At 57.1% G+C, this 27701-nt stretch overlaps 1 pseudogene; it reads right to left on the reverse strand.

Moving 5' to 3' along the window:
• Window positions 1–863: 863 nt before the first annotated feature.
• The window catches only part of LOC133340045 (cadherin-2-like), a 27392-nt pseudogene continuing 554 nt past the window's right edge, over window positions 864–27701 (reverse strand).

The raw sequence follows: 27701 nt of genomic DNA on the forward strand, positions 1-27701 counted from the left end.
TGGTGGTGGTGGTGGTGATGGTGGTGGTGGTGATGGTGGTGATGGTGGTGGTGGTGGTGGTGATGGTGGTGATGGTGGTGGTGGTGATGGTGGTGGTGGTGGTGATGGTGGTGATGGTGGTGATGGGGTGGTGATGGTGGTGGTGGTGATGGTGGTGGTGATGGTGGTGATGGTGGTGATGGTGGTGGTGATGGTGATGGTGGTGGGTGGTGATGGTGGTGGTGGTGATGGTGGTGACGGTGATGGTGGTGGTGGTGATGGTGGTGGTGATGGTGGTGATGGTGGGGTGGTGGTGGTGGTGGTGATGGTGGTGGTGGTGGTGGTGGTGGTGGTGATGGTGGTGGTGATGGTGATGGTGGTGATGGTGGTGGTGATGGTGATGGTGTTAGTGGTAGTGGTGGTGATGGTGGTGATGGTGGTGGTGGTGGTGGTGATGGTGACGGTGATGGTGGTGGTGGTGATGGTGGTGGTGATGGTGGTGGTGATGGTGGTGATGGTGGTGATGGTGGTGGTGGTACTAACCTTGCTGATGAAGGCTGCAATGGTTTCTCTCAGGGGGAGTGATCGGGACAATCGCCGCACGACGGTGACAATGACGGTGACAATGACGGTGGTGGCGGTGGTGTGGTGGCGGTGGTGGCGGTGGTGGCGGTGGTGACGGTGGTGACGGTGGTGACGCTGTTTCCAGGAGCAGCAACGTCGGATCGTAGTCCTGCAGTGCAGACACCACGACCTCAACACGACCTCAACACGACCTCAACACGGCGGGGTCACCGTGGGGTCACCGTGAGTGGGGTTACCGTGGGGTCACCGTGGGTGGGGTTACCGTGGGGTCACCGTGGGGTCACTGTGGGTGGGGTTACCGTGAGGTCACCGTGCAGCTCCGCGAGGCTCCACCTCCCCGCTTTGTCTCCGTGGCGACGGCGCTTGAACGCCACCGCCAGGAGGAGGGAGCCGAGGAGGCCTGGGTGGAGGAGGGGCGGGGGTCACGGGGTCGGAGCGGGGGTCGTGGGTCAGGGTGAGGGGCAGGGGGCGGGGGTCACGGGGTCGGAGCGGGGGTCGTGGGTCAGGGTGAGGAGCGTGGGGCGGGGGTCACGGGGTCGGAGCGGGGTCATGGGTCAGGGTGAGGGGCGGGGGTCAGGGGTCGGAGCGGGGGTCGTGGGTCAGGGTGAGGAGTGGGGGGAGGGAGGAGGAGGAGAGGGAGGAGGGGTAGGTGAGTGTGTGAGTGAGTGAGTAAGTGAGTGAGTGAGTGTGTGAGTGAGTGAGTAAGTGAGTGAGTGTGTGAGTGTATAAGCGAGTAAGTGAGTGAGTGAGTGTGTGAGTGAGTGAGTGAGGAGTGAGTGAGTGAGTGAGTAAGTAAGTGAGTGTGTGAGTGAGTGACTGATAAAGTAAGTGAGTGACTGAGTGAGTGACTGAGTGAGTGAGTGTATAAGTGAGTGAGTGACTGACTGAGTGAGTGTGTGAGTGAGTGTGTGTGAGTGAGTGAGTAAGTGAGTGAGTGTGTGAGTGTATAGCGAGTAAGTGAGTAAGTAAGTAGTGAGTGTGTGAGTAAGTGACTGATAAAGTGAGTGACTGAGTGAGTGACTGAGTGAGTGAGTGGGTGAGTGAGTGAGTGTGTGAGTGAGTGAGTAAGTGAGTGAGTGAGTGTGTGAGTGAGTGAGTAAGTGAGTGAGTGTGTGAGTGAGTGCATAAGCGAGTAGTAGTGAGTGAGTGAGTAAGTAGTGAGTGAGGAGTGAGTGAGTGTGTGAGTGAGTGGTGAGTGAGTGAGTGAGTGAGTGAGTGTGTTGAGTGTGTGAGTGAGTGAGTGTGTGAGTGTATAAGCGAGTAAGTGAGCGAGTAAGTAAGTGAGTAAGTGTGTAAGTGAGTGACTGAGTGAGTGAGTGTATAAGTGAGTAAGTGAGTGACTGACTGAGTGAGCAGCTGACCCAGTAAGATCACCAACACGACGATGGTCGCCACGGCGACGGCGCTGGCTCCGGCTCCGTCGCCGCGGCGACAGAGGCCGCGGTGGTCGCAGGCGGCGCAGACGGGCACCTGCAGGCGGCGCACGGCGCCCAGTGGCGGAGTCCCCGAGTCCCAGACGACGAGCTCCACCCAGTGGAGGCCCTCGGGCAGCGGAGACCTGGCCAGCAGCTGGGAGCTGTTGGCTGCCGTGGGGGGGGGGGGCGGGGGGGGGGGAAGTAAACAACAACAACAAACAACAACAACGGGAACAACAACAATGTCAATGTAAATGATGATGACGACGTTGATGACGATGATGACGACAATGACGATGATGATGACGATGATGATGACGATGATGATGATGACGATGATGATGACGACGACGACGATGATGATGGTGACGATGATGACGGTGACGATGATGATGATGGTGATGATGATGACGGTGACGATGATGATGATGATGACGACGATGACGACAATGATGATGATGACGACGACGGCGAGCGCCATCTCCCGAGCGGCGTGTTCCCCCCCCCGCCACTCACCGTCCACCTGCCGCACCTTCCACTTGTCTCCCCCCACCCCGGCGCCAGCTGGAAGCGGAAGGGCGGCCGTTGGGGTCCTGGTCTTCGTCGGCGGCCATGACGGTGACGCCGCCGTGGGGGCAGGCGGCCGCCCCTGGGGCCACACGGCGGCCGTGGGGGCGTTGTCGTTGACGTCGCTCAGCAACAGCCGCAGCGTGGAGGTGCCGCTAGCGCTGGCGGGGGAGCCTGCTCCACACACACACACGTGTACACACACACACGTATACACACACACACACGTACATACACACACGTACACACACACACGTACACATACACACGTACACACACACGTACACACACGTACACACACACGTACACACACACGTACACACACACGTACACACGCACACGTACACACGTACACCACACACACGTACACGCACACACACACGTACACACACACACACACGTACACACACACACACACGTACACACACACACACACACGTGCACACACACACGTACACACAGACGTACACACACACACGTGTACACACACACACACGTACACACACACACGTATACACACACACACATACACACACGTACACACACACACACGTACACACACACGTACACACACACGTACACACACACACGTGTACACACACACGTACACACGTACACGCACACACATGTACACGCACACACACACGTACACACACACACATACACACACGTACACACGTACACACACACATGTACACACACACACACGTACACACACACGTGTACACACACACGTGTACACACACACGTACACACACACACGTGTACACACACACACACGTACACACACACACGCACACACACACACGTACACACACACATACACACACACGTACACGCACACACACACACGTACACACACACACATACACACACACGTACACGCAGACACACACGTACACGCACCACAACGTACACACACAACGTACACATGTACACACACGCACACACACACACGCACATACACACACGTACACACACGTACACATGCACACACGTACACGTACACACGTACACACACACGTACATACACACACGTACACACACACACGTGTACACACACACACGTACACACACGTACGTATACACACACGTATACACACACACGTACACACACACACGTACACACACGTACACACGTACACACACGTACACACACACATACGTACACACACACACGTACAAACACACACGTACACACACACACGCACGTACACACACGTACACGCAGGACACATGCAGACACACGTACACGCAGACACACACGTACACACACACACGTACACACCACACACGCACACACACAGAATGTAGTGAAGGTGGTTACTAGCGGCAGGGCCACGCAATGTCACGGAGCGGGTCCCTAGGGGGCGCAGTTCTGCTAGCAGCCCGCTTGGCTGGCAGGGCACCACGTGATAGGCGGCACGTGATTGGCCGAGCAAGGGGCGTGGCCCAGAGGTGACAGTTGGGACACGTGGTGCGTGGCCCCGCCCCCTTCTGGTAGCTTCCAGAAGGGGGTGGGGCCGAGGACGGAGCCCAGAGGTCGCAACCAGGTACCCCCCGATACTCGTACCCGACCCGATACCCAGCTACCCGTACCCAGGTACCCGTTTGCGACCCTGGTGCGGCCGGGTACGGGTACGGGTAGACCGTGAGTCACTGGTGAGTCACCGTTTGTCACTCATTTCCCAACGTCTTGTCTCTTCTCACAATTCAAGTTCCTAGAATCAACCCACCCGCGCCTGCAACATGGCTTCATCCCAGAGGTCGCAATCAGGTACCCGATACCCGTACCCTACCCGTACCCGGACGGGTACGGGTAGGGTACGGGTACGGGAAGGGTATGGGTAACAGGTACCTTTTTGTCACTCATTTCCCAACGTCTTGTCTCTTCTCACAATTCAAGTTCCTAGAATCAACCCACCCGCGCTTGCAACGTGGCTTCATCCCAGAGGTCGCAATCGGGTACCCGTACCCGTACCCTACCCGTACCCGGCCGGGTATCGGGTAGGGTACGGGTACCCGTTTGCGACCCTGGTGCGACCAGGTACGGGTACGGGGGGTACGGAATCAAAACCCGTTTGCGACCTCTGGCGGAGCCAGGCCGCGCGGGGCGGGGCGGGGTATAAAAGGGAGGTCGCGAGGCTGGTTCGGGGCCGTCTGCTGGGACGTGGTCCCCGTAGCGGCGCCCTCCCCCCGCGTCCTCGCTCCTGGTGAGCGGCGTGGCGGGTCGGGCAGCACGCCGGCCGTGCCGACACGCCCGCAGTGACCCCGTGTGTGAACAGAGTTGTCTACAAGTGTCGACTAAACGTGTGTGTGTGTGCGTGTGTGTGTGACGGTGTGAGTGGTGAGTGTGAGTGTGTGTGAGTGGTGAACGTGTGTGCGTGTGTCAGTGTGTGCCTCCTACTACCACTAGCATCTCAGAAGTGACTCTCTACACACGTACACACGCACAGCGACGGTGAGTGTGACGGTGAGTGGTGAATGTGAGTGTGTGTGAGTGTGACGGTGTGAGTGGTGAGCGTGTGTGTGTGTGCCTCCTACCGCCACTAGCGTCTCAGAAGTGACTCTCTACACCCGTACACACGCACGGCGACGGTGACCGTGATGGTGACGGTGAGTGTGACGGTGAGTGTGACGGTGAGTGGTGAGTGGTGTGAGTGTGTGTGAGTGTGACTGTGTGAGTGGTGAGTGTGAGTGGTGAGGGTGAGTGTGAGTGTGACTGTGTGAGTGGTGAGTGTGAGTGGTGAGGGTGAGTGTGAGTGTGATGGTGTGAGTGGTGAGTGGTGTGAGTGTGTGTGAGTGTGTGTGAGTGGTGAGTGTGAGTGGTGAGGGTGAGTGTGACGGTGAGTGTGATGGTGTGAGTGTCACGGTGAGTGTGAGTGGTGAGTGTGTGTGAGTGTGACGGTGAGTGTGATGTGTGAGTGTGACGGTGAGTGTGAGTGGTGAGTGTGTGTGAGTGGTGAGTGGTGAGGGTGAGTGGTGAGTGTTGGTGGTGACCGTGAGTGGTGTGACGGTGTGAGTGGTGAGTGTGAGCGTGAGTGGTGAGCGGTGAGCGTGAGTGGTGAGTGGTGAGTGTGAGTGGTGTGACGGGTTGAGTGGTGAGGGTGAGTGTGAGTGGTGAGCGTGGCTACAGGCCCCCCCCCTAACCCCGCACCGTTGTCAGTGGCCAGGAAGGTGGCTGTGTAGACGCTGTCCCGCACCATAGTGTAGTGTATAGTGTAGTGTATAGTAGTATATAGTATAGTGTATAGTGTAGTGTATAGTGTAGTGTATAGTAGTGTAGTGTAGTGTATAGTGTAGTGTATAGTAGTGTATAGTGTAGTGTAACCCCGCACCGTTGTCAGTGGCCAGGAAGGTGGCTGTGTAGACGCTGTCCCGCACCAGGGGCGACTCACGGTCGATCTCCGCCGCGGTGCTCACCACGCCGCTCACCGCGTCCACCTCCAGCCAGTCACCCGGCACACGCAGCTTGCCGTAGCTGCCGCACAGACAAAGGACGCCCCGGGTAGCCTCGGCGGACCGTCGCGGCAAGTGGCGTTAGCGGCGAGCGGGCCAACGCTGGTACACAGACGAAGATTCCCCCCACAGCGTAGCCTTCGCAGGCTGCAGGGGCAAGTGCCGTTAGTGAGTAGCAGCAGCGGCGCCTGTGGAGGCTACCGGCGCTGTGGCCACACACGAGGGGTGGGTGGCTACCAGCATAGTAGTGTATAGTGTAGTGTATAGTAGTGTAGTGTATAGTAGTGTAGTGTATAGTAGTGTACTGTATAGTAGTGAAGTACCGGTGAGGACGCTTGACACCGAGGTTGAGGCACACGTGTATTTATTTTACAAGTCGTCACGACAGGACAGCACTAGAGGGGGTATCGGCCCCCTCACCCGTATAACTGGGGATACACCGCTAGCTATCCCTGACCTACCCCCGAGTCCTCCACTAACGGGCTAGGGGAGGCTGTCTGGCCCGACACTGGTGAGTCGGGCTACGGTACCCGGAATCCCAGAGTGCTGACTCTGGTTCACGGGACCACGCCGCTGGCTCGGTCCTGCGCGGCCCTGACAAGGGCGGCGTCTCAGGGGAGTCCAGGGCTCTAGCTACCCGGGTCTTCAATCTTCCCTCCTCTGTTCTAATACTGAGCCCCGAGCTCTCTCTGTCATCCCCTTTTATACCCCCTCCAGGATCACAACCCCGGGCAGCCCTACCCCCAGGCTGCCCGATGCGGACGTCGTTGCAGGCACCCCCCCCCCGTTTACTCCCGGAGCTCCGCCCACTGTGTTTGTTCGCCGTTTGATCCTATGTACAAACAGCCCCTCCATAACAGCCCTACAGTAGTGTAGTGTATAGTAGTGTATAGTGTAGTGTATAGTGTAGTGTATAGTAGTGTATAGTGTAGTGTATAGTGTAGTGTATTGTGTAGTGTATAGTGTAGTGTATAGTGTAGTGTATAGTAGTGTATAGTGTAGTGTATAGTGTAGTGTATAGTGTAGTGTATTGTGTAGTGTAGTAGTGTATAGTGTTGTGTATAGTGTAGTGTATAGTGTAGTGTATAGTGTAGTGTATAGTGTAGTGTATAGTGTAGCGCCATGAACAAACTGTGGTAACTCACCTGCAGTAGCAGACGTACGTCAGCAGGGGGTGGTTGTGGGCCGCTTGGATTCCCCAGACCCCATGAGGGGAGGGGGGCTGGGGGGGGGAATATTCTAGGATCCCGAGAAGTCTCCGGAAGGGAGGAGTGGCCAGGGGGGGAGACACCCTGGAGGGTGAATAAACGCCGGACCCCTCAACGGGGTCGGCAGTCGTCGCCAAGCCGAAGACCGGGCTTAGAGTAGGAGCCTGGGTAGACCCCCAGACCTGCCGTCGTTCTAAGGGCTGAGTGTGTCAGTGGTAGGAGCCTGGGTAGACCCCCAGACCTGCCGTCCTTCTAGGGACTGAGTGGGACAGCAGTAGGAGCCTGGGTAGACCCCCAGACCTGCCATCCTTCTAAGCGCTGAGTGGGTCAGCGGTAGGAGCCTGGGTAGACCCCCAGACCTGCCGTCCTTCTAGGGAAGTGGGACAGCGGTAGGAGCCTGGGTAGACCCCCAGACCTGCCATCCTTCTAAGCGCTGAGTGGGTCAGCGGTAGGAGCCTGGGTAGACCCCCAGACCTGCCGCCCTTCTAGGGACTGAGTGGGAGAGCGGTAGGAGCCTGGGTAGACCCCCAGACCTGCCGTCCTTCTAGGGACTGAGTGGGACAGCGGTAGGAGCCTGGGTAGACCCCCAGACCTGCCATCCTTCTAAGCGCTGAGTGTGTCAGCGGTAGGAGCCTGGGTAGACCCCCAGACCTGCCGCCCTTCTAAGCGCTGAGTGGGTCAGCGGTAGGAGCCTGGGTAGACCCCCAGACCTGCCATCCTTCTAAGCGCTGAGTGTGTCAGCGATAGGAGCCTGTGTAGACCCCCAGACCTTCCGTCGTTCTAAGCGCTGAGTGGGACAGCGGTAGGAGCCTGGGTAGACCCCCAGACCTGACGCCCTTCTAAGCACTGAGTGGGACAGCGGTAGGAGCCTGGGTAGACCCCAGACCTGCCACCCTTTTAAGGGCTGAGTGTGTCAGCGGTAGGAGCCTGGGTAGACCCCCAGACCTGCCGCCGTTCTAAGCGCTGAGTGTGTCAGCGGTAGGAGCCTGGGTAGACCCCCAGACCTGCCATCCTTCTAAGCGCTGAGTGTGTCAGCAGTAGGAGCCTGGGTAGACCCCCAGACCTGCCGTCGTTCTAAGTGCTGAGTGTGTCAGCGGTAGGAGCCTGGGTAGACCCCCAGACCTGCCGTCGTTCTAAGCGCTGAGTGTTTCAGCGATAGAAGCCTGGGTAGACCCCCAGACCTGCCGCCCTTCTAAGGACTGAGTAGGACAGCAGTAGGAGCCTGGGTAGACCCCCAGACCTGCCGTCCTTCTAGGGACTGAGTGGGAGAGCGGTAGGAGCCTGGGTAGACCCCCAGACCTGCCGTCCTTCTAAGCGCTGAGTGTGTCACCAGTAGGAGCCTGGGTAGACCCCCAGACCTGCTGTCCTTCTAAGGGCTGAGTGTGTCAGCAGTAGGAGCCTGGGTAGACCCCCAGACCTGCCGCCCTTCTAAGCGCTGAGTGGGACAGCGGTAGGAGCCTGGGTAGACCCCCAGACCTGCCGCCCTTCTAAGCGCTGAGTGGGACAGCGATAAGAGCCTGCGTAGACCCCCAGACCTGCCGTCCTTTTAAGGGCTGAGTGGGACAGCGGTAGGAGCCTGCGTAGACCCCCAGACCTGCCGTCCTTTTAAGGGTTGAGTGGGACAGCGGTAGGAGCCTGGGTAGACCCCCAGACCTGCCGTCCTTCTAAGGACTGAGTGGGAGAGCGGTCAGACACTGGGTAGACCCCCAGACCTGCCGTCCTTCTAAGGGCTGAGTGGGACAGCGGTAGGAGCCTGGGTAGACTCCCAGACCTGCCGTCCTTCTAAGGGCTGAGTGGGAGAGCGGTAGGAGCCTGGGTAGACTCCCAGACCTGCCGTCCTTCTAAGGACTGAGTGGGACAGCGGTAGGAGCCTCGGTAGAACCCCCAGACCTGCTGCCCTTCTAAGTGCTGAGTGTGTCAGTGGTAGGAGCCTGGGTAGACCCCCAGACCTGCCGTCCTTCTAAGGACTGAGTGGGAGAGCGGTCAGACACTGGGTAGACCCCCAGACCTGCCGCCCTTCTAGGGACTGAGTGGGAGAGCGGTAGGAGCCTGGGTAGACCCCCAGACCTGCCGCCCTTCTAAGGACTGAGTGGGAGAGCGGTCAGACACTGGGTAGACCCCCAGACCTGCCGTGGCTGGGCCGGGTCAGGACAGCCTCCCCCCCCCCCCCCCCCCCCCCCCGCCGGGGCCTCTAGCCGGAGGGCGGAGAGCCGTCCCGGCGTCAGGAGGAGGCTCGATAGCCCAGGGGCCGTACCTCCCCAAGCAGCGGGTGACAGGGGCCGTTAGCCCCTTTGGCGTTAGCGACCTTGTGTTGAGTCATTGTTCAATGCAAGTGTCGCCTCAAGTAGCGGCTCTCCCTCGCCGCTGGGCTCACGGCACTAATACGGCACTCGGCGGTCGTGTGTCGGACAGCAAATCCACGACATCTCCTGCCCGAGTGCCGTGACGTCTCAGCAGCGATCACGGCGACGGCAAGCGGCTTCACCAGGCGACAGACACATTGGCGGAGAAGTCGTCCTCCTGTTTGGGGTTGCTGCGGTTGTTGGGGTTGTTGTGGTTGTTGGGGTTGTTGTGGTTGTTGTTGTGGTTGTTGTTTTGATTGTTGTGGTTGCTGTGGTTGTTGTTTTGGTTGTTGTGGTTGTTGTTGTGGTTGTGTAGTAGCGTTCACGACTCTTGGACGCCGGAGTTGGAGGCACACGGGTTTATTTAACACAGCACGTTCGTGGCATACACACTAGAGGGGGTATCGGCCCCCTCACCCGACTATCTGAGGATACACGTCCTAGCTACTCCTAGCCTGCCTCCTAGTCCTCCACTAACGGGCTAGGGGAGGCTAGCTGGCCCGACACTAGGTAAGTCGGGCCCGGTACCCGGAGTCCCAGACCAGCTCTTACAAGAGCACTGGCTCTGGCTCTCGGGACCACGCCGCTGGCTCGGTCCTGTTAGGCCCTGATAAGGACGGCGAACCAGGGAGTCCAGGGCTCTATCTAAGACGTCTTCAGTCTTCACTGGTTAGCTTAACATTCTCCCCCTTAGCCCTCCGACACATCCCCTTTTATACCCAACCCCCTCGCTGAGGGTGGGGCCCCAGGGGATCATAACTCCGATTCAGCCCCCCAGGGTGCCTGACGCGGACGTCGTAGAGAGCACCTTCCCGTGCACATCATGTAGCCCCGCCCACTGTGTTGTTTGCCATAAGCTCCCATGCATAACGGGCTCTCTCTAACACCCCTACATCACCCCCCCCCCCCCCGCATAGCTTGCAGCCGTCCCGGCTGCCAAACGCACCCCCAGACCGTGCGTGTGCCTCACAATTTTTCAACAATAACAAGAACAACAACAAGAACAACAAGAACAACAGCAAGAAGAGAAATAACCCGACGCACCCCCCCGAATAAATACGAATTCCGTAAAAGCAGCCTATATACAATTTGCAGGGAACCCACCACACACACACACACATAGTGAACACATTATATGTACATCCAATGAGCAGGGAACACACCACTCACACAACACACAATGAACACAATATATGTACATATCTTCCGGCCTCACAATAGTCTAAATATTTTTGCACGCGTCCTTGCAGCGGGCCCATCACACGGGGTAACCCCGGGTGGCGGACCGTCGGGTGGTAACTGTCCGTCTCGGAGTGAGTCCTCATCCGATGCCGCGTGACCCTTGGCATCCCCAGGAGGGGTGATCGGGCGCGAGCCCGTCACTCTTGATGCACCTGGAGGTGGCACAGCCGGCAGACATTAGGCGAGCACAACGGAGAATTTTGCATGGCAAGCATCCCGTGCCTCTGTTAATTTTGCCAGATTAAATTTAACATGGTCAGCCAATTTTGTTTTACCCTGCAGCGCCGGGGATCTGCAGCTGGGCCCGAACAGGTGGTCAGGTTCGCGGCCGTACATGAGGAAGAAGGGGGGAAATCCCGTAGCTGCATGGGGGGCCATTCGGTATGCTGCCAAGACCCCTTGAATTTGCAGGTCCCAATCGGTCTGTGAGTCCGAAACCTGCTGTGACAACATCGACGTGATGGTTCGATGCAGACGCTCGACCATCCCGTCAGTTTGCGGGTGATACGGGGAGGTACAAATTTTTCTTCGTGCCCAGGAGCTCACAGACTTGTTGGAGTAGTTTGCCGGAAAAATTTGTTGCCCTGGTCGGTCAGCAGCCGCTCCGGAGCACCTTTGTCCAGGACGTATCCCTGACAAAGGCCTCCACAATGGCTGCTGCCGACTGGTTGGCAAGGGGCCAGGCCATAGGCCAGCGCGTAAAATACTCCACACCGGTCAACAAATATCTATTGCCCCTGGGGTGGCGGGGAATGGGCCCAAAATATCCAGCGCGACAAGCTCGTTTACTCTGGACACTTTGATCGATTGCAAAGGTGGGTTAGACTCCCGTGCTGGCGGTTTCCGTTGCGCACATCGAGGGCATGACCCCAACAAATCGCCGACATCCTCGTCATGCCTGGCCAAAAAAAAATCAAGTTGGAGCAAGGCGAGGGTCTTTTGGGTCCCCAGGTGGAGGAGGCGCTCATGAGCGGCCCACACCACCTTGCCCCGCAACCCAGAAGGGACCACCAGCCGGTGTCGATGGGATCTCCTGTCCCAATGCATCAGCAGGCCTTGGACCATTTCCCATGAGTCGGCATCACCCCTCCCCCGCCCAGCACCGCCGACGGCACGACGCAACGCGAGGAGGGAGGTATCCTCCATCTGGAGGCGCCCCCATTCAGTGACGGGCAACCCCAACAGGGAATCTCTTCCCTGTTGTGCTATCGAATTTGTAAGCAATGTTGCGTCGTCGGCGGCCGCCAAGACCGGAACAGATATGTCCCCCGGAGGCCTGCAACGTCCCGACCCCAGGAGGCATGCACATTCGGAGGTGGTTGGCATGCGCGACAGGGCGTCCGCATTGGTATGGCGAACGCCCTTACGGTAGGTGGTTTCAAAATCAAAGTCCTGGAGAATCTCCAACCATCGAGACAATTGTCCCGATGGTTGTTGAACTCGCAGGGCGTACTGTAGCGCCGCATGATCTGTGCGGACGGTGAAATGCCGACCGTACAGATATGGGCGATACTGTTGGATGAAGTAGACAATTGCCAACAGTTCCCGACGGGTGACACAATATCTTGCTCCGCTGGAGACAACACCCGACTACCGTACGCGACCACCCGTTCCACGCCGTCAACCACCTGGGAAAGCACGCCCCCAATACCCGTATTGCTCGCATCGGTGTCGAGCAAAAAGGGTTTTGAAAAAATCGGGGTAAACCAAGGGAGGAGCTTTAACCAGAGCGTCCCGAAGGGAGCGGAAAGCAGCCTCCTCCTCCTGTCCCCAATGGAACCGAACCCCTTTGGACGTCAACGTGTGTAGGGGTTTCGCAATTGTCGCAAAATCCGCGACAAACCGTCGGTAATATGACGCAAATCCAATGAAACTCCTGACCTCTCCACCGAGGTGGGAGTCGGCCAGGAGCTGACACACTGCGTTTTGGCGGGATCGGTAGCAATACCTGAGCGCCCCACGATGTGTCCCAAATACGCACAGATTCGCGTAACAGATGACATTTTTGGGGTTTAAATTCAAATTAGCAGCCCGCATTTTGAGAAAAACCACCCGCAACCTCTGGAGATGTTCGTCAAATGTTTTACTAAAGATGATAACGTCATCCAAATAATCAAGCACGAGTCCCATTGCAATCCAGCCAAACCAATTCCATCAATCGCTGGAAAGTTGCCAGCGCTGAGTGGAGTCCCATCGGCAACCGGTTGAATTGGAACAGGCCGTGCGGTGTACGGAATGCAGTTTTAGGCTTTGAATCATCGTCCAGAGGAAGCTGCCAGAATCCCGAAAGTAAATCCAACGTGGAGAAGAATCGCGCTCCCGCCAAGGCGTCAAGCGATTCGTCCATCCGTGGGAGCGGGTATGCGTCGGCAACCGAAATTTTGTTAAGGCGACGAAAATCGACGCAAAAACCGCAACGAACCGTCCTGTTTCTTAACTAGGACGATCGGCGCTCCCCAAGGGCTGGTGGAAGGAGAAATGATGTCGGCGGCTAACATGTCATCCACAGCCGATTTGACATGGTCCTTTTCGGCGGGACTTAACCGAAAAGGATTCTGGCGTATTGGCGCGCTGTCACCTGTATCAATATGGGGACGCAGCAGATGAGTGCAGCCCAAATCGTATTTGTTCCGACTGAAAACCGTCAGAAAATTCACACAGTAGTGTTTTAAGTTGTTGACGCTCTAAATTTGACAGGTCCGTCGATCCCGCACAAAGCGCCTCGAGCCACCCTTCATCGCTGTCCGAATGTGGTCGCGGCGTAGGGACAGCGCTTGCGTGGTTCGCGACGGGTTCCTCACAGGGCACCGGCGTTGCGTGAGCAAGCACGGTCCCCTGTGGGACACCACCGTCTGCGACCCCACATTGAGGACCGCGATGAAGGGATCCCCGTCCCCTCTAACGATGGTCTGTGCCAGAACTAAATGAGGTCCGCTAACCCCGGCCCTAGACGGCCCCAGCAGAACCCCCTAGGCCCCAATGCCCTTAGCGAAGGGCCGCCGAAGTTTTAGAGGTATCAACATTTGTGCCCCCGGCGGTACGCGCACCGTTCTATCTACGACGCCGGCACCATCGCGAACGCCGTCCGACTCGCAACGGGGGACGGCAGAAACGCCATGCGTCGGCCCGACGGAGCTCAATGCAGCCCTGGTCGATTAATATCCTAATCGGCATTTTGGCCAGGAAGTCCGTCCCCAGCAGGCACGGAACCGCCAGCGAGGAGGAGACAAAAATCGGCCCCAGACATTTAATATCACCGATACAAATTTGCGCTCGAATTTGTCCAATGATGCCAAGTGAGCCCCCGTTAGCAGCATAGAATGGCACGTTAACGGGCATCAAAGGACGGCTCTGGACAGGGAGAATATTGTAAATTATTCCGAAATGATGGTCGCCGATGACTCCCGTATCGCCAGGATGCGCACCTCAACCCCGTCAATGTGCCCCACAACGGCTGACTACCCCGACGATGTGGCTACAACGCGATGGGCCAACACGGACTACTGGCTGGGTTCGATATGAGGTCCCCACAGTGGTGCGTGTTGGTGCGATGGTGTGCAAAGTCGGCCCCCCGTTCGCTACGGTGTCGAGTGTGTGACGGGTGTGTGCGTGGCCCACAACATGAGGGGTGCCGCGACTCGCCGGGTTATGAATGATGGAGCTTGAGAAGAGGGCCGGCGTTCCGTCGAGGTGTCGTCCCGCGCTGCCGAGGAGAGCGGCACCCCGAGGCGACATGGCCCCGGAGTACCGCAGTTGTAAACAGCGCGGGAAGCGCTGGCGATGACGATGGACGGTCGAGGTGGCTCGATCCGTCCCGGTCCGCCCGTGCTCCCGCTCCCTGCTGCCGTTTGACGGTCGATGGCGCAGATCTCTTCCGCCGGGAGGGTGACTGCAGCCACGCAGCACGCCCCGTCGCCGCCTTGCTGGCCTTCCGTCGTTGCAGAGCAGGTTTGCGTGGAGGAGTCGTGCAGCTTGGAGGGAACACATTTTCTGCGTCGTCCTGTGCCACGATGACGATATCTAGTCGTCTGCCAGCAGGAGTATCTTCTCCGTACCATAGCGTCGACGCCTTCGTTGTCCATCCGTGGGAAGGCCGCCTTTGCCAGTGCCAGGAGACTTGTGCGGTATGCCAAGGGCGACTCCTTTGCCCCCCGCTGGCGATCGTAAAAGAGTTGCCTACAGTCCAACGGTGGCCCGTAGACTGCAGCCAGCAGATGCAGTGCCGTCTGCAGTGTGGAGCGCTTCTCCTTTGGCACCGATGTTAGGGTGGCGAGAGCGTCGCCGTCGAGCAGTGCCGGCAGCGCGCGGAGAGCCTCGTCATCCGTCCACCGCGCCATTTCCTGGTGAGCGAGGAAGCGCCGCTGGAAGCCGCCCCAGTCGCCGTCCTCGCCCACAAACTCTTTGAGTGGAGGTAGCCGCTGATGTAACGCAGCAGCCGCGGTGGAAGGTCGCTCTCCCTCGTCCCCCTCACCCGGCTCTGCTTCGCGCGCGAACGACCGATGGCATCGCCGGTCGCACCCGTGGTGACGCTCCGTCCGTTGGAGATGACGTGGCAGCTACTGTACGGCCGCCGTTGGACGCGAGGCTCAGGCCAGCCACCCTCAGCAGCAGCTGCGGCGATGGCGGGAATTTCAAAGTGGTGCTCCGTCGAAATGGCGGGAAGGCGCTGTGGTCGTCGGCTGTCGTCGCCCCGTAGCGGTCCAGCAGCCCCCAGCTTGTGTGATGTGGTCCAGCATGGTGGCAGCGGCGTACAGCAGCTCCGCCAGCTTCGCGTGCGCCTGCCTCAGCCCTCTGTCGACGGCTCCCCATCCTCCGGCTGCTGCGGTGTGGATGCATCCGGCCCGGCTGCTCGATGCCATCTTCAGCCGTCTCGGGCTCCCCGACTGCAGCGGCGTCCTCCGCCTCTGGTACCCTGACTCGAGTCGTCCGGCGCGTGTCCATGTTCGTAGTTGTTTCACTTCCGACACCAGATGTAGTAGCGTTCACGACTCTTGACGCCGGAGTTGGAGGCACACGGGTTTATTTAACACAGCACGTTCGTGGCATACAACACTAGAGGGGGTATCGGCCCCTTCACCCGACTATCTGAGGATACACGTCCTAGCTACTCCTAGCCTGCCTCCTAGTCCCCACTAACGGGAGCTAGGGGAGGCTAGCTGGCCCGACACTGGTAAGTCGGGCCCGGTACCGAGTCCCAGACCAGCTCTTACAAGAGCACCGGCTCTGGCTCTCGGGACCACGCCGCTGGCTCGGTCCTGTTCGGCCCTGATAAGGACGTGCGAACCAGGGGAGTCCAGGGCTCTATCTAAGACGTCTCAGTCTTCACTGGTTAGCTTAACATTCTCCCCCTTAGCCCTCCGACACATCCCCTTTATACCCAACCCCCTCGCTGAGGGGTGGGGCCCCGGGGATCATAACTCCGAGTCAGCCCCCCAGGTGCCTGCGCGGACGTCGTTAGAGAGCACCTCCCATGCACTCATGTAGCCTCCGCCCATGTGTTTGTTTGCCAGAAGCTCCCATGCATAACGGCTCTCTCTAACACCCCTACAGTTGTTTGATTGTTGCGGTTGTTGTTGCGGTGGTTGTTGTGGTTGTTATCCCGCTTGTCGGGGCGGGGGGTGTGTGTGCTCACCGCAGGCTCTGCTTCTGTGCGGAGTCCGGGTCCCGTGCCACAGCGTGGTGACGACGCTGCCCAGAGCGACGCCCTCGGACAGCCGCACCTGCTGCAGCCGCGGCTCAAACAGCGGAGCCTCGTTCTCATCCTCAACACTCACCTGGCGCCGCGGAGAGACACGGGGAGAGACACGTGGGGAGAGACACGGGGAGAGACACGTGGGGAGAGACACGGGGAGAGACACACGTGGAGAGACACACGGTGAGAGACACGTGGGGAGAGACACGGGGAGAGACACGGGGAGAGACACGGGGAGAGACACGGGGAGAGACACGTGGGGAGAGACACGGGGAGAGACACGTGGGGAGAGACACGGGAGAGATGCGGGGAGAGACGCGGGGGTGGCGGCTTTTCCGCGGGAATCTTTGTTCGTGGCGGGAGAATCCGAGCAGCTGTGAAGCTTTTGGGGGGCCGTGGGGGGGGGGGCGTGGGGGGGGCCGTGGGGGGGCCATGGGGGGGCCGTGGGGGGGGGGCCGTGGGGGGCCGTGGGGGGGGGCCGGGGGGGGGGTGCGTGGGGGTGACTCACCGTGACGGTGGCGGTACTCTGGGGAGGGGTCCACGCGGATTTCACGAGCGGCTCCTCGTTGTCCACGACGACGATGAGTTTGTACGACGACGCCATCTCAAAGTCTAAGGGCTGCGGCATACACACACGTACACACACGTACACACGTACACACACGTATACACACGTACACACACGTATACACACGTACACACGTACACACACGTACACACACACGTACACACGTACACATACACACACACACACGTACACACACACACGTACACACACACACACGTACACACACAACACAGACACACAGACACACACAGACACACACACGTACACACACCACACGTACACACACACACACGTACACACACCAACACAGACACACACAGACACACACACAGACACACACACGTACCCACACACACACACACACACACACGTACACACACACACGTACACACGTACACGCACACACACACGCACACACATGCACACACGTACACACACACACGCACACACGTACATACACACGTATACACACGTACACACACACACACACGTACACACAGGTACACACGTACACACACGTACACGTACACACGTACACACACACACGTACACACACACGTACACACACACGTACACACACGTACACACAAACACACGTACACACACGTACACACACGTACACACGTACACACACCACACGTACACACAGACACACACACACGTATACACACGTACACACACACGTACAAACACGTACACACACGTACACACGTACACACACACGTACACAGACACACACGTACACACACGTACACACGTACACGTACACACACACGTACACACACACACACGTATACACACACGTACACACACACACACGTATACACACACGTACACACACACGTACACAGACACGTACACACACGCACGCACACACACGTACACACACGTACACGTACACACACATACAGACACACACGTACCAACACACACACACACACGTACACACACACGTACACACACACGTACACACACGCACACACACACACGTACACACGTACATACACACGTACACACACGCACACACGCACACACACGTACACGCACACACGTACACACACACACACGTACACACACACACACGTAAACACGTACACACACACGTACACACATACACGCGTACACACAAACACGTACACACACGCGCACACACGCGCGCACACACACGGACACACACACGGACACACGAACATACAAAAGACAAAGATCCCCCGTATAGTTTAGCAGACTGTAGGGGCAAGGCCGGCGCTGTGGCACACGAGGGGGTGGGAAGCCAGCAGCACGCCCGGCCGCCTTTGTCTCCCCAGTGCTGGCGACGTTCTGACCCCGTGACCCCCCCCCACCCCCCACCCCCCACTGGACGTCTGTGCAAAAAATACCTCCTCCTCCCTCTACTCCCCCCTCCCCTCCCTCCCTTTCCTCACTCCAACCCCTCCTTCCACCCCCCTCCCTCCCTCCCTCCCTCCTTTCACCCCCTCCCTCCCCTCCCTCCCCTCCTCCCCTCCCTCCCCTCCATCCTCCCCCCCTCCCCTACCTCCCTTTCCTCACTCCAACCCCTCCTTCCACCCCCCCCTCCTCCCCTCCCCCCTCCCCTCCCCCCCTCCCCCCCTCCCCCCTCCCTCCCCTCCCCCCCTCCCCCCCTCCCTCCCTCCCCTCTCCTCCCCTCCTCCCCTCCCTCCTCCCCCCTCCCCTACCTCCCTTTCCTCACTCCAACCCCTCCTTCCACCCCCCCTCCCTCCCTCCCCTCCCTCCCTCCCTCCCCCCTCCCCCCCCCCCCCCTCTCCCTCCCCTCTCCTCCCCTCCTCCCCTCCCTCCCCCCTCCCCTCCCTCCCCTCCCTCCCCTCCCTCCCAAGCGTTACCTTGACAACGACGATCCTGCCATCGTTGGTAGCGGGGTCGGTCTCCACGGCGAACAGGTCCTGGGGGTCTCCCGCCCCCACGCCGCCCCCCCCCCGCCCCCCCCCCGCGGAGTGAGTAGCGGACTCGCCACGCCGCCGTGCCGACCTCGTCCGCGTCGATCACCGAGAGAAGCGCCATCGTCACCGGCACCCCCACGGCGTTCTCACGCACCGTGCCCGTCCACTGGGGCGGGTGGCGGCGGTGGTGACGAGGGAGGGGGGCGGGGGGCGGGACATCGTTGTTGTTGTTGTATACAGACTATGTGCAGTGTTGAGTCTATGGGCAGTGTTGAGTCTATGGGGCAGTGTTGAGTCTATGGTGCAGTGTTGAGTCTATGGTGCAGTGTTGATTCTATGGGGCAGTGTTGAGTCTATGGTGCAGTGTTGAGTCTATGGTGCAGTGTTGAGTCTATGGGGCAGTGTTGAGTCTATGGTGCAGTGTTGAATCTATGGTGCAGTGCTGAGTCTATGGGGCAGTGTTGAGTCTATGGGGCAGTGTTGAGTCTATGGTGCAGTGTTGAGTCTATGGTGCAGTGTTGAGTCTATGGTGCAGTGTTGAGTCTATGGTGCAGTGTTGAGTCTATGGTGCAGTGTTGAGTCTATGGTGCAGTGTTGAGTCTATGGTGCAGTGCTGAGTCTATGCGGCAGTGTTGAGTCTATGGGGCAGTGTTGAGTCTATGGGGCAGTGTTGAGTCTATGGTGCAGTGTTGAGTCTATGGTGCAGTGTTGAGGTTGGGTGGCGGTGTGCGTGTGGGTGGTGTGTGTGGTGGTGGTGGCGGCGTGCCGTACGGTTCTGCTCGTGAACTCGGGGGCGTGGTCATTGATGTCGGTGATGGTGATGATGGCGGTGGCCGTGGTTGAGAGACTGATTCTGGCGTCTCCCTCCATGTCCGAAGCCATCACCACCAGCGAGAAGCGCGCCACTCTCTACACACAGCGGCACACACACACACAGACACACGCACAGACACACACACAGACACACACAGACACACACAGACACACGCACAGACACACAACACACACATAGACATACAACACACAGAGACACACACAGACACACATAGACACCAATAGAGACATCAACACAGACACACATAGACACACAGACACACACACAGACACACACACATCAACACAGACACACACACACACAGACACACACACAGACACACATAGACACCAATAGAGACATCAACACAGACACACATAGACACCAATAGAGACACCAACACAGACACACACAGACACACACACAGACACACACACAGACACACAGAGAGACACACACAGACACAAACACAGACATCAACACAGACACACATAGACACACATAGAGACACCAACACAGACACACACACACAGAGACACCAACACAGACACACACATCAACACAGACACACATAGACACACATAGACACAAATAGACACACCAACACAGACACACATAGACACCAATAGAGACACCAACACAGACACACAGACACAGACACACACAGACACAGACACACACAGACACAGACACACACAGACACACACACACAGACACAGACACACACACAGACACACAGACACACACACAGACACACACACAGACACTCACACACACAAACACACACTCACACACTCACTCACACACTCACACAAACACTCACACACTCACTCACACACTCACACAAACACACAGACACTCATTCACACACTCACACAGACACTCACTCACACTGACACTCACTCACAGAGACATTCACACACTCACACACACAGACACACACTCACACAGACACACACACACACAGACACACACAGACACACACACGTGACACCCACCTCTCGGTCCAGCCCGACCACAGTGCGGGTGGTGATGATGCCCGTGCGACGGTCGATGTGGAACAGGCTGTGCTGTGCGGTCCCCATGGGGGGGACTGCCCCACGATGTCGTAGCGGAGAGCTCCGTGGGGCGTCAAGGGGTCGTCCAGGTCACTCGCCTCCACCCTCATCACGAAGGTGCCTGACACGGCCACAGGGGGAGGTGGGAGAGGGAGGGGATGGAGTGAGTGAGTGTGTGTGTGATTGAGTGTGTGAGTGTGTGTATAAGGGAGTGAGTGAGTGTGTGTGATGGGGCAGTAGTGGAGAGAGTGGAGAGTTTCCCATACCTGGGCAGTGTGCTTATGACCGGCTCCAGTTTAACAGCAGAGGTCTCACTCCGAATCAGTCGAGCGGCAATATCTTTTCATCGGTTGCGTAACGCTGTGTGGAAGCTACCTTGTCTGTCGCTCCGCACGAAGCTTCGGGTCTTCTCGGCCACGGTCATTCCCTCCCTTCTCTACGTTTGCGAAACGTGGACACCCCCTAATGGAGAATCTTCGTCGGTTGGAAACATTTAGGCTGGCCTGCCTACGATCCATCCTGGGATTAACCAGGTTGGATTGTGTGAGGAGCTCACAAATCCTTGAAAGATCTGGGCAAAGTCCCATCGGTGAGCTCCTCCGGCAGGCAAGGCTGCGTTGGCTGGGTCATGTAGCCCGCATGCCCAGCCACCGCATGCCTAAACAGCTTTTGTTCGGCCGGATCGAGGGGGCTAAACGGGCGCGGCACGGGCTAGAGAAGAGATGGAGTGATGTGGTACAGGAGGACGTGGAGCTGAGTGGACTTGCCGATGACTGGTACCAACGGTATCAAGATCGGCCTCTGTGGAGGAGGCTCGTGAAGGACGCTACTGGGCAGTTGGAGGCAGTCGCCCTCCAACAACGGAGGGCGGAGGAGCGACGCTCACAACAATGAGCGGAGCCGGGTGGCTAAAGCACAGCAAGTTGGCACAGTAGGGGGCACAGGTGGTGCATGAGCCAGTCATCTCGGTCATCTCAGTCAGTCGACCCGTGGCACCTGGGTCTGCCCCGTGACCTCCTGCCAGCGGGCGTTCGACACTTCACATGGCCTCAAGGTGCACATGACCTGGCACAAGCGTCGTGGTGACGTCACCGCCACTTAGTGGCGAATGGCGGTTGTTGTTGAGTGAGTGTATGAGTGAGTGTGTGAGCGAGTGAGTGTATGAGTGTGTGAGTGCGTGAGTGTGTGAGTGAGTGAGTGAGTGTGTGAGTGAGTGTGTATGAGTGAGTGTGTGAGTGAGTGTGTGAGTGAGTGTATAAGGGAGTGAGTGAGTGAGTGTGTGAGTGAGTGTGTATGAGTGAGTGTGTGAGTGTGTGAGTGAGTGTATAAGGGAGTGAGTGTATGAATGTGTGAGTGTGTGAGTGTATAAGGGAGTGAGTGTATGAATGTGTGAGTGTGTGAGTGTATAAGGGAGTGAGTGTATGAGTGTGTGAGTATGTGAGTGAGTGTGTAAGTGTATGAGTGAGTGAATGAGTGTATGAGTGAGTGAGTGAATGAGTGAGTGAATGAGTGTATGAGTGTGTGAGTGAATGAGTGTGTAAGTGACATTCTTCCACTCCGGTGGTGAGTGTACACCCAGCACCTCATTCAAACCCTTAATGGCCTGGTCTTAGCTAGCTGATAAAAGTTGCAAGCGAGAATTTTATCATCGCTTGCGGCTGGGGTTGGCATCATCCCTGACTCCTCCTGATATCGAGGGGAAATGGGCGAAGTTTAGGACTGTGGCTCATGCAGCTGCAATGGCTGCTTTAGGTACACGTTCCAGACCTCCCGAGAGACCCTGGCTGACAGAGGAGGTGTTCAAGCTGGCTGAGAAAAAGGCGACAGGCCCGCTCTCATCGGCTACAGCATCCCACGTCGGAGAATGAGGAGGCTTACCGCAGCCTTCACTCGGAGGTTCGGAGAGCCGTGAGGTGCTGCAAGGATGGGTGGTGGTCGCGGGTTGCTGAGGAGATGGAGTCTGCCTCAATGGCCCGTGATCACAAATCGCTCGTTAATTCCATCAAAAAAGTAATCTGCAGCGCCACACCTATTACCATCATTAAGAGAAAGAATGGTGATCCAATCTCCGTCCCCCAGGAACAGGTTGGCAGATTTGTTGAGCATTTCTGAGGTCCTGGGGGAGGGCAAATCCCTCAGCCTAGAAAAAACGTGGGACAAAGTGGGGATGACCCTGCTGAGGCTGCGGTGCCTCAAATATTGGAAGAAGTCACCCCCCCTTTGAGTGGCTAGCTGAGTTGAGATCTGTTGAGGAAGTACTGAAGGCGATCCGGAGTCTGAGACCAGGAAAGGCACCTGGCAGAGATGATCTCCCAAGTGAAATATTGAGGGAGGGTGGCCTTTGTGCACAGACTGCCCTACATGACATCATAACAACAGTCTGGACCACTGGACGGGTTCCGCAGGATTGGAAGGATGCCCTGGTGGTCCCCCTCTTTAAGAAGGGGGACCGCACAGACTGTAACAACTACAGGGGCATCTCACTCCTCAGTGTACCGTGAAAGGTCCTGGCAAGGATTATTCAACATCGCCTTGCTAGGCACACTGAGGAGAGGCGTGCGGAGCCCCAATGCGGTTTCAGGAAAGGGTGGTCCTGCACAGATGCCATATTTTCTGTCGCCTGCTACAGCAGAGTTGTGGAGTTCCAACAAGACCTACATCTCTGCTTTATTGACCTGGTCAAGGCTTATGATACCATCAGTAGGCCTGGGCTCTGGGTTGTTCTTCGTGCTTTCGGAGTGCCTGACCCTCTGTTCACAATCATTAAGGACCTTCATGATGGTGAGCGGGCCCGGGTAAAACTACGTGGGGGAGTCGGAGCCATTCCCTCTATCATCATCCTCGCCATCGTCGTCATCGTCATCATCGTCATCACCATCATCATCATCGCCATCATCATCATCGCCATTATCATCGTCATCATCATCACCATCGTCATCATGATCATCATCGTCATCGTCATCATCATCGTCATCATCATCATCATCGTCATCATCATCATCATCGTCATCATCGTCATCATCATCATCATCGTCGTCATCATCATCATCGTCATCATCGTCATCATCATCACCATCGTCACCGTCATCATCACCATCATCATCACCATCATCACCATCGTCACCATCATCACCATCGTCACCATCATCATCGTCACCATCATCATCGTCACCTCGTGGCGATCCTTCCGTGAGGCTGCCGTGGAAGACGTCTCTGGTGAACTTGGGGCGGTTGTCGTTGACGTCGATGACGTCAATGACGATGTCAACGGGATCCTCCACAAAACCTCCAGTCGGGTCGACGGCGAAGCAGCGCAGCTGCAGTCACAACAACAACAGCAGCAGCAGAGTGCAGCTGTGTAGAGTGTAGTGTATAGTGTAGTGTATAGTAGTGTAGTGTATAGTAGTGTGTATAGTAGTGTAGTGTATAGTAGTGTAGTGTATAGTAGTGTAGTGTATAGTGTAGTGTATAGTAGTGTAGTGTATAGTAGTGTAGTGTATAGTGTAGTGTATAGTGTAGTGTATAGTGTAGTATATAGTGTGTATATAGTGTATAGTGTAGTGTATAGTGTAGTATATATTGTGTAGTATATAGTGTATAGTGTCGTGTAGTGTAGTGTATAGTGTTGTATAGTGTAGTGTATAGTGTAGTATATATTGTGTAGTATATAGTGTATAGTCGTGTAGTGTGCTCCGTACGCGATACTGAGCGATCACCTCGCGGTCCAGGCTCGCGGTGACTGACACTCTCCCCGTGGCGGCGTCGACGACGAACAGCCCCGTGGGTTGTCGGTCAGCGCCCTCCCCCGCCAAGGCGTAGCGCACGTCCACGCCCACAGCGTTGGACTTCACCTGCCGTGGGGGGCATTGGCGGAGTGGGGGGCCGTGACGGAGTGGGGGGCGGTTGGCGGAGTGGGGGGCTCCTACGCCGGACTAGTCTCGGCACTCTCACGCCCGGCTCACCCTCGGTCATCCGCGTTGTGTGAGTGAGTGTGTGTGTGTGAGTGAGTGTGTGAGTGAGTGTGTGTGAGTGTGTGTGTGAGTGAGTGTGTGATTGTGTGTGTGAGTGTGTGTGAGTGTGTGAGTGTGTGTGAGTGTGTGAGTGTGTGTGAGTGTGTGAGTGAGTGTGTGTGAGTGTGTGAGTGAGTGTGTGAGTGTATGAGTGAGTGAGTGTATGAGTGAGTGTGTGTATGAGTGAGTGAGTGTATGAGTGAGTGTGTGTATGAGTGTGTGAGTGCGTGTGAGTGTGTGTGAGTGTATGAGTGTGTGAGTGTATGAGTGTGTGTATGAGTGAATGAGTGTGTGTGAGTGAGTGTGAGTGAGTGTGTGAGTGAATGAGTGAGTGTGTGACATCACGGCCGTCCGCGTCCCGTGTGTTTGTTGAACTATCCCTGGACTCTGCACCGCCGCTGGGCGTGTTTGTGTCACCCCCCGTGGCTGATAGAAAAGAGCTTCCCGGCTCTACGGATTCCTCCCCCTCCTCCACCTCCTCCTCTTCCTCGTCTGTCTGATCCAGCTCCACCACCTCCACCTTCTACACGGGGCCTAACCCTAGGCAGGGGCTAGTTTAGGCCTAATTTAGGGTTAGTTTAGGGCTGGTTTACGCCTAGTTTAGGCCTAATTTAGGCCTAGTTTAAGGCTAGTTTAGGGTTAGTTTAGGCCTAGTTTAGGGTTAGGTTAGGCCTAGTTTAGGGTTATTTTAGGGTTAGTTTAGGCCTAGTTTAGGGCTAGTTTAGGCCTAGTTTAGGGTTAGTTTAGGGCTAGTTTAGGCCTAGTTTAGGGTTAGTTTAGGCCTAGTTTAGGGCTAGTTTAGGCCTAGTTTAGGGTTAGTTTAGGGCTAGTTTAGGCATAGTTTAGGCCTAGTTTAGGGTTAGTTTAGGGTTAGTTTAGGCCTAGTTTAGGCCTAGTTTAGGGTTAGTTCTGGCCTAGTTTAGGGCTAGTTTAGGCCTAGTTTAGGGTTAGTTTAGGGCTAGTTTAGGCCTAGTTTAGGCCTAGTTTAGGGTTAGTTTAGGGCAAGTCTAGGTCTAGTCTAGGGCTAGTTTAGGGTTAGTTTAGGCCTAGTTTAAGGCTAGTCTAGGGCTAGTCTAGGATGAGGCTAGACGACAGCGAGAATGGGAGCGCTCTGCGCACAGCGCCGCACCTGCAGCAGCAGCTTGGGGAAGGGGCCACGCTGGTTCTCGGGCACGGACACGGGGGGGTTGACCCACGTCCGTCTCCAGCGGCGCTGACGCGCACCACCACGCCCTGCCTGCCGGAACCTCACCACCACCTCCACCACCTTCTCCACCTCCTCCACCTCCGCGCGTCTCTCCCCACGCTCTCTCTGTGCGGGGTGCGGTGAAGGTGACATCGAAACGTCATCGTGAGCGAGGCCACCTCACGTGTGTGTGTACGTGTGTGTGTGTGTACGTGTGTGTGTGTACGTGTGTGTGTACGTGTGTGTGCGTGTGTGTGCGTGTACATGTGTGTGTGTACGTGTGTGTGTGTACGTGTGTGTGTGTACGTGTGTGTGTACGTGTGTGTGCGTGTGTGTGCGTGTACATGTGTGTGTGTACGTTTGTGTGTGTGTACGAGTGTGTGTGTGTACGGGTGTGTGTACGTGCGTGTGTGTGTACGTGCGTGTGTGTACGTGTATGTGTGTGTACGTGTGTGTGTACGTGTGTGTACGAGTGTGTGTGTGTACGTGCGTGTGTGTGTACGTGTGTTTTGTGTACGTGTGTGTGTGTACGTGTGTGTACGTGTGTGTGTGTATGTGCGTGTGTGTGTACAAGTATGTGTGTGTACGTGCGTGTGTGCGTGTGTGTATGAGCGTGTGTGTGTACGTGCGTTGTGTGTACGTGTGTGTGTACGTGTTTTTGTGTACGAGTGTGTGTGTGCGTGTGTGTACGTGTGCCATGCTAATCAGAAGTATGGTGAGTCTATGGGTCTCTGTGAGGTGAGTCTATGGGTCTCTCTGTGGTGAGTCTGTGAGTCTCTGTGTGGTGAGTCTGTGGGTCTCTGTGTGGTGAGTCTGTGGGTCTCTGTGTGGCGAGTCTGTGGGTCTCTGTGTGGTGAGTATATGGGTCTCTGTGTGGTGAGTCTGTGGGTCTCTGTGTGGTGAGTCTGTGGGTCTCTGTGTGGTGAGTCTATGGGTCTCTGTGTGGTGAGTCTGTGGGTCTCTGTGTGGTGAGTCTGTGGGTCTCTGTGTGGTGAGTCTATGGGTCTCTGTGTGGTGAGTCTGTGGGTCTCTGTGTGGTGAGTCTGTGAGTATCTGTGTGACGAGTCTGTGGGTCTCTGTGTGGTGAGTCTATGGGTCTCTGTGTGATGAGTCTGTGGGTCTCTGTGTGATGAGTCTGTGGGTCTCTGTGTGGTGAGTCTGTGGGTCTCTGTGTGATGGTCTGTGGGTCTCTGTGTGGTGAGTCTATGGGTCTCTGTGTGAGGAGTCTGTGGGTCTCTGTGTGGTGAGTCTGTGGGTCTCTGTGTGATGAGTCTGTGGGTCTCTGTGTGATGAGTCTATGGGTCTCTGTGTGGTGAGTCTGTGGGTCTCTGTGTGGTGAGTCTGTGGGTCTCTGTGTGGTGAGTCTGTGGGTCTCTGTGTGATGAGTCTATGGGTCTCTGTGTGATGAGTCTGTGGGTCTCTGTGAGGTGAGTCTGTGGGTCTCTGTGTGGTTGAGGGGGGGGGTGGTTGAGGGGGGGGCGGGGTGTGAATGAGGGGGGGGCGGGGGGTGGTGAGGGGGGGGGGCAGGGGGGGGGTAGGGGGGGGGCGGGGGGTGTTGAGGGTGGGGGGGGGGGCAGGGGGGGGGGGGGGGGGGGGGGGGGGGGGGGGGTGGTGGTTGAGGGGGGGGGGCAGGGGGGTGGTTGAGGGGGGGGGCGGGGGG

The sequence above is a fragment of the Lethenteron reissneri genome, unplaced genomic scaffold (genome assembly GCF_015708825.2).
Source record: "Lethenteron reissneri isolate LAM-NWPU_2019-01 unplaced genomic scaffold, ASM1570882v1 scaffold_658, whole genome shotgun sequence".
Taxonomy (NCBI): Eukaryota; Metazoa; Chordata; class Hyperoartia; order Petromyzontiformes; family Petromyzontidae; genus Lethenteron; species Lethenteron reissneri.